Genomic DNA, 6,624 nt, shown 5'->3' with positions numbered 1-6,624 from the left:
CAGGCAATCTCCCTCCACAGAGCCTTTTGCACTTGTTCTCAGACTGCTTGCAATGTTCTTCTCATATCTCACAACCTTTCCTCAAATGTCACCTTTTTTTCCATTAAATAAACATTTATTGAATACCCCTGATGTGCCAGACGCTATGCCAGGCTCTGAGGCTACAGCGGTGGACAACACAGATACAGTTACTATCCTCGTAGCACTTTCAGTCTAACCAGGAACATAAATATTAAATTATTTCAGGTACTGTAGGACACAAAACAGGAGAACATAAACCATTTTGGGGGTCAGAGAAGGCCACCCTGAGGAAGTAGTATCTTATCTGAGGCTGAAGGGAAAATAGGATGCAGTTGAGCATAGGGTGGAATGGGTGGAAGGGTGAGAGAGGAAGTGTTAGTGTTTCAAGAGATGTAACCAGGAGTTCGAAGGCCAGGAGGCACGAAGAGGGTGGTGAGCTCAAGGAACTGAGAGAAATCTGGTATGACTAAGGCAGAAAGAGTGAGGGGGAGAGTGGCAGGAGGTGAAGTTGAAGATAAAGGGAGAAATTGAGGAGGAGCTTGTGAGCCAATTTAAGGATGTTATACTGCAATCCAAGAATAGTGATGCATTTTAAATAGAATTGGATGTGGGAATGGTGATTGGTGATGCCAGATTTGTAACACATTTCTCTAAGAAAGACTAAGAATGTAAGTTTGAAGAACAAGTTTTGAGGAATGTTTTTTGCCATTTTTTCCATTTTTAAATATTAGTATTTGTTCCAGTTTGCCAATGCTGCCAGATTGCAAAACATCAGAATGGATTGGCTTTTATAAAGAGGGTTTATTTGGTTACAAAGTTACAGTCTGAAGGCCATAAAGTGCCCAAGTGATACATCAACAATCAGGTACCTTCACTGGAGGATGGCCAATGGTGTCCAGAAAACCTCTGTCAGCTGGGAAGGCACGTGGCTGGCATCTGCTCCAAGTTCTGGTTTCAAAATGGCTTTCTCCCAACACATGCCTCTCTAGGCCGAAGCTCCTCTTCAAAATGTCACTCTCAGTTGCTCTTTGGGTGTTTGCTCTCCAGAGCAAGAGTCTGTTTTCAACGGCCATCTTCAAACTGTCTCTCATCTGCAGCTCCTTTCTTAGCTCCTATGTGTTCTTCAAAGTGTCCCTCTTGGCTGTAGCAAGCTCATTCCTTCTGAGCTTATATAGTGCTCTAGAAAACTAATCAAGGCCCACGCTAGATGGCCAGGGCCACACCTCCATGAGAATTATCCAATTAGAGTCATCACCTAGAGTTGGGTGGGTCGCATCTCCATGGAAACAAAGAATTGCAATCTAATCAACACTAATATGTCTGCACACAAGATTGCATCAAAGACAATGGTACTTTGGGGGACATAATACATTCAAACTGGCACAGTAGTTTTATTGTTGAAATGCCCTTATTTTGATGTTTCAAAAGCATCTGAAATATGAATCATTTACATCTTGAGACAGAGCCAAAATCTAAAGTATAATTAAAAAAAAGAAAAAAAGAAAAAAAAACATAGACCACATATTGCTTTTTAAAGTTTCCCAAGGATTCTTATTGTTGTTTTGATTCCCATTTCTAAGCTCACTAAAGGGGTTGAGAATCTTTTGTTTATTGGTCATTTTTATTTTCCTGGAGCCAGTTGGGTACTCATCTCCTTCCAGGAGTCTTGGGGGCACCATTTTAGGATGTGATAGAGGGAGTAGGGAAAAGGAAGAAAGGAGTGGTAGAAAAACTTAGGGGAGGGGAAGAGAGAAAGGAAAAAGGGAGCTTCCCAGTCCTTTCTCTGGAATCTGTCCACCTTCTTCCCCCAGGCCTCAATTTCCTCCACTCTCCTCCTTTTTCCTCCTCTTTTTTTCCAGAGCTTGGTCCTTCTCTTGGGGCCTTACACTTTCCCACTCCCCAGCCCACCTAGGAAAATGTGTTTTAAGGAAAATCTTCTTTACCAATTATGTTACCTAGACTGTCTCTCAAGACAGAGAGACCCCAGCCTTGAACACTGACCCTCTTTCTGGTATGACAGCATCTGAGGACAAAGTTAGAGGAGAGTGGCAGTCAGCTCTCATTCATTTCATTATCACTGGAAAGTGAAAAATTGAAATATTGATACTGCCATTTTGTTCTAGTATGGGGGTGTAGGTAGATGGAGATCCTATAGAGCCTTGTAGGCCATTAAGAGGATTTTGGGTTTTATCTAAAGTGTGAAAGGGAAGCTGTTGGAGGGTTTTGAGCAGAGAAGTAACAGGATCAGGTTTAAGTCTTAGAAGGATCCTTCCTACTTCTGCATGGAAAACAAACTATAGGGAAATCATGACTGGAAGCAAGGGAACCAGTTACAAAGATATTGCATTTCTCAGGTGGCTGAGGGATGAGAAGGCAATTTCAGTCTTAAATGCAGCTCACCGAGTGATTACATACTTCGGATGGTTTCTATGCTCTATGAATACATCTCAATAAACTTGCATTTCAAAAATAGTAGCTGGCTAGGTGCCTGGGTGTGGAATTAAATGGTGAATAAATGTGTTCATGTTTAGAATTTTCTCATCCCAGTCTTATGTGATGCCTGTAAAGCCTACGATTAGAGTCTTTCCTCTGGGCTAAGGCATTGTGGCTCTAGAAATCTTCTGGAGAAATGTAAATAAGTTACTGGAGAAATCATGTACCAAGCTTTCCTTTGCTTGCTGGGAAGGTTTGAAGGACTTGTAAGCAAATTTCAGAGCATGAGACACAACAGTCTGGTGACCAGGGAAGTGTGGAGGCCCTGTGTGACAGGGAAGGGGGAAGGAGATCCCAAAATAGAAGGAAGCCCAGTTGTTAATGATATGTTTTGCCTTATTGTTGTCAACTGACCTAAGACATTTTGATTACATAAAAATAGTTTTAATTATTGGTAGATTTTGGTATCTACCAGTAGTTATAATAAAAGAAGTTATAATAAAGTCATTTCTGACATCAACAAAGTCTGTGGTGTTTATTGGAAATAGAGAGCTGAATCACTTACAAAAGCCACCTCTTGAATGTGATCTTTCTGATTAAAAGCTAAATTGATCACCTAAGAATGTGAAATCCTGATTAGATTAACTGACCATTCTTAACTAAACTAACATATACATAATATCACACTGTCTGAGCTGAAGTATTTTCAATCAAAGAACAGTTATCTAACATTTGTTAACCACATTTCTCCAGTCACCACTGTGGGGGAGCTTTCAAATCATGACAAAAAATGGAGAGAGGAGTTATGGGGAAAGAAGGCCAGGGGGCAGCACTGGCTCAGGGTGGCTGTGCCTCAGGAGGTAGACAAGGGTACAAAGGCCCTTAGATGCTGCATATATGGTAATGGGGAAGCTGAAGACTGAGCTGTTCATTTGGAACTGTCTTGGCATGGAGCACAGGCAAGAGTAACATGCTGTGAATAGGGAGGAGCTTAGCCATTTGAAGCATCTGAAGGTCAGAGAAAATAGGGTCACTCACATGCTCCAGTTTCCTCAGGTGACCCTATGGTTTTAGAGTCCTCTTTGTGGGTGGTAAGAACCTTGTTAAAAAAGTAAAAGAATGGAAATTCTGAATTCCTTTGGAGATGTCAGTAAAGAACTATGAATAGTGTTATTAGTTAGGGTTCTCTGGGGAAACAGAACCAACAGGAGAGATTGGTAAAATATGAGATTTTATAAAAGTGACTCACACAACTGTGGCAATGCATGAGTCCAAACTCTGTAGGGCAAGACGCACAAGTCCAAATACTATAGAGTAGTTTCCATGAGTCCAAATTTCGTAGAGCAGGCAGCAAATTGGCAACCCAATGAAGGTCCTCAATGAATGCCCCAGGAGAGTCTGGCTGGCTGAAGCAGAAGTGAAGGTTCTCTTTCTTCTCCCTTAAAAGCCTTCAACTGATTTGATTAATTCCAGCTGATTAAATTCCCTCATTGTGGAAGACAAACCCTTTTTGATGTAATCAGCCACTGATACAGTCAATTGACTGATGATTTAATAAACCAGCCTTCTGGCTTATTAAACAGCCACAAATGTCCTTGCAGTAATGGTTAGGCCAATGCTTGCTTGACCAGACACCTGGGCACCATCACCTGGCCAAATTGAACATGAACCTAACCATCACACCCAGTAAGTGCTTCCTCTCTGCTTATATTTTCATGAGCTGAGTGATTTCTCCTCTTGTAACTGAGAAGTTAGGGTTTAGGGGATGATTATGATTACTAATCATTATATGGCTATTCCTTTTTACTTTCTGGTATATTAGAGTACACAGAGGGAAATAACTGAAATATCTGAACTGTACCCCAGATCCCTTGATCTCTGATGATTGTCTAGCCTTTATCTTGTACCCTTGTGAGTGTAAATCCCTGTGACTAACCTTCACTTGTAACCATTTTATCTGGTTTTTTGACTTTAGATTTTTATGATCATCAAAGACAGCCCTTAATGTTTGTTAATGAAGGGTGTTAGGTCAGCCCAGAACTTACCAACCCCAAGTCCAAAGTTATCTTGATAACCAAAACTGGATCTAACCATGATGGGACCACCTGACATGTGCAGTAGTTTAGACTTTAACCTGTAATTCACCTATACCTCATTATAACACTAAAAATCACACCTATCATATTAAGGCCCCCATTTTCTTACATACATTCTGTGACTAAGCATGTAATCAATCTGTGCATGCTCAATAATTAGATCACCTCTAAATACATCATCTGGAGCCATTGTGCTCATTATCATAAAACCTGCCCATCTTTTGATCTATAAAACTATCAGAATTACTGCAGTTCAAGGAGGCAGATTTTTTATGCCATTTGCCCACCTGCTTTGCACCTAGCAATAAACTCCTTCTTTGAAACCCCAGTGTCTCAGGATTTGGTAATTTGAGTGCATTGGGCAGAGAACCCACCACCTTGGTCCAATAACACTACTGGTCTCTTCCATCTCTGTGTCTGATTTTTAGACTTGCAAGAAGATAAATTCACCATTTACTGCTTCCTCTTGTGAGGAGCATTGGGAGACTGTGTTAGAATAGGAATTCCATCTATTATGTTTGGCTTATAATACAGGACTATCTCTGGATTGGGAGCCTTTGTTTATACTCCCCACCATACACACAACACACATGCACACACAGACACACACACACAGGCAAGATTGAGATGGTTGTAGGAAACCATCATAGTCCACCCCTTGCCAACTTAGCAGTTATACACACCACCTAAAACCATACTTTATCTCTAAGTAGAGAACAATAACAGACATATATTTTACCTAACAATACTCCACTGTGCAGCATACAACAAGAAAGCACTAAATCTCAACAGAATAGGGTGCAAGTCCTTGGGTGACATTAACTCTTAAAATTGATTTCCTTTAACTTTAATACTGCAAAATGAACAATGCAGCTTATGTCATATGATAAGGGGATAAGACAGAGAAGAAAGCAAAGATATTTGCTTTACAGCTTATGTCATATGATAAGGGGATAAGACAGAGAAGAAAGCAAAGATATTTGCTTTACAGACAAATACGAACATACTCATAACAAAACGAGGAAATATTCATGCCATCATGGTCCTCATTTCTGTAACAGCTCACGTGGTCATAGTTCATATTTATCACTACCTTCTTCCACTACCCATTCCATGTTCCCTTTACCCTCAGCAAGCACTTCAGCTGGCCATGGTTCTTTGCCTGGTGGGGTGACCCAAACCTTCATTCCTGAAGTTTCTCGGCCATTGGTAGTCCTGCCTGGATTGGGTTGTTGCAGTTTTCCATTAACTTTAATCACAGGGCACGGTAGTACTAAGAGATGTCCTAGGGGATCTCCTGTATTCCAGGAAAACACTTCTTTACCTCCATATGTAGTTGCAGTGCTATTTCCCCTTGATAGTCAGGATCAATCACCCCAGCCAGTACAGTAATCCCCTTCCTTGCCTGTTGATTCAGAGCAGTAAGAAGCCCAAAGTAGCCAGGTGGCAGTCTTAACTTCCAGTTCAATGGGATTATTGTTGTGTTTCCTGGTGGAAGCACTCCTCCTTTTGGAACAAAGTCTTGTAGACCAGCAGAGCTTAAGCTTGCAGGGACAGGAAGCAAAAATTTTCCTAGTGTATCACTAGGAGTGATCATGAGTGGTGCCACTCCTGTTTCCACCCCTTGATTCCTGGACCCATGAATCCTGGCTATGGGAGAAACAGCACCATAGAGTGGATGCTGATTCAGAGCATACACAGCCTCCTGGAGAACACTGCCACAGCCCTGCAAGGTATTGCCACCTCGTTGGCACCGTAGTTGAGTCTTCAACAGGCCATTCCATTGTTCTATCAACCCAGCTGCCTCTGAATGATGGGGAACATGGTAAGACCAGAGATTTACATGAGCATGTGCCCATTCCCTCACTTCATTTGCTGTGAAGTGGGTTTCTTGGTCAGAAGCAATGCTCTGTGGAATACCATGATGGTGGATAAGGCATTCTGTAAGTCCAGAGATGGTAGTTTTGGCAGGAGCATTTTGTGCAGGGAAGGCAAACCCATATCCAGAATACATGTCTATTCCAGTAAGAACAAATTGCTGCCCCTTCCATGATGGAAGTGGTCCAGTGTAATC

Source organism: Choloepus didactylus, chromosome 4 (assembly GCF_015220235.1).
Source record: "Choloepus didactylus isolate mChoDid1 chromosome 4, mChoDid1.pri, whole genome shotgun sequence".
NCBI lineage: Eukaryota > Metazoa > Chordata > Mammalia > Pilosa > Megalonychidae > Choloepus > Choloepus didactylus.
The sequence above is the reverse complement of the archived record's forward strand: the minus strand, read 5'-3'. Positions refer to the sequence as shown.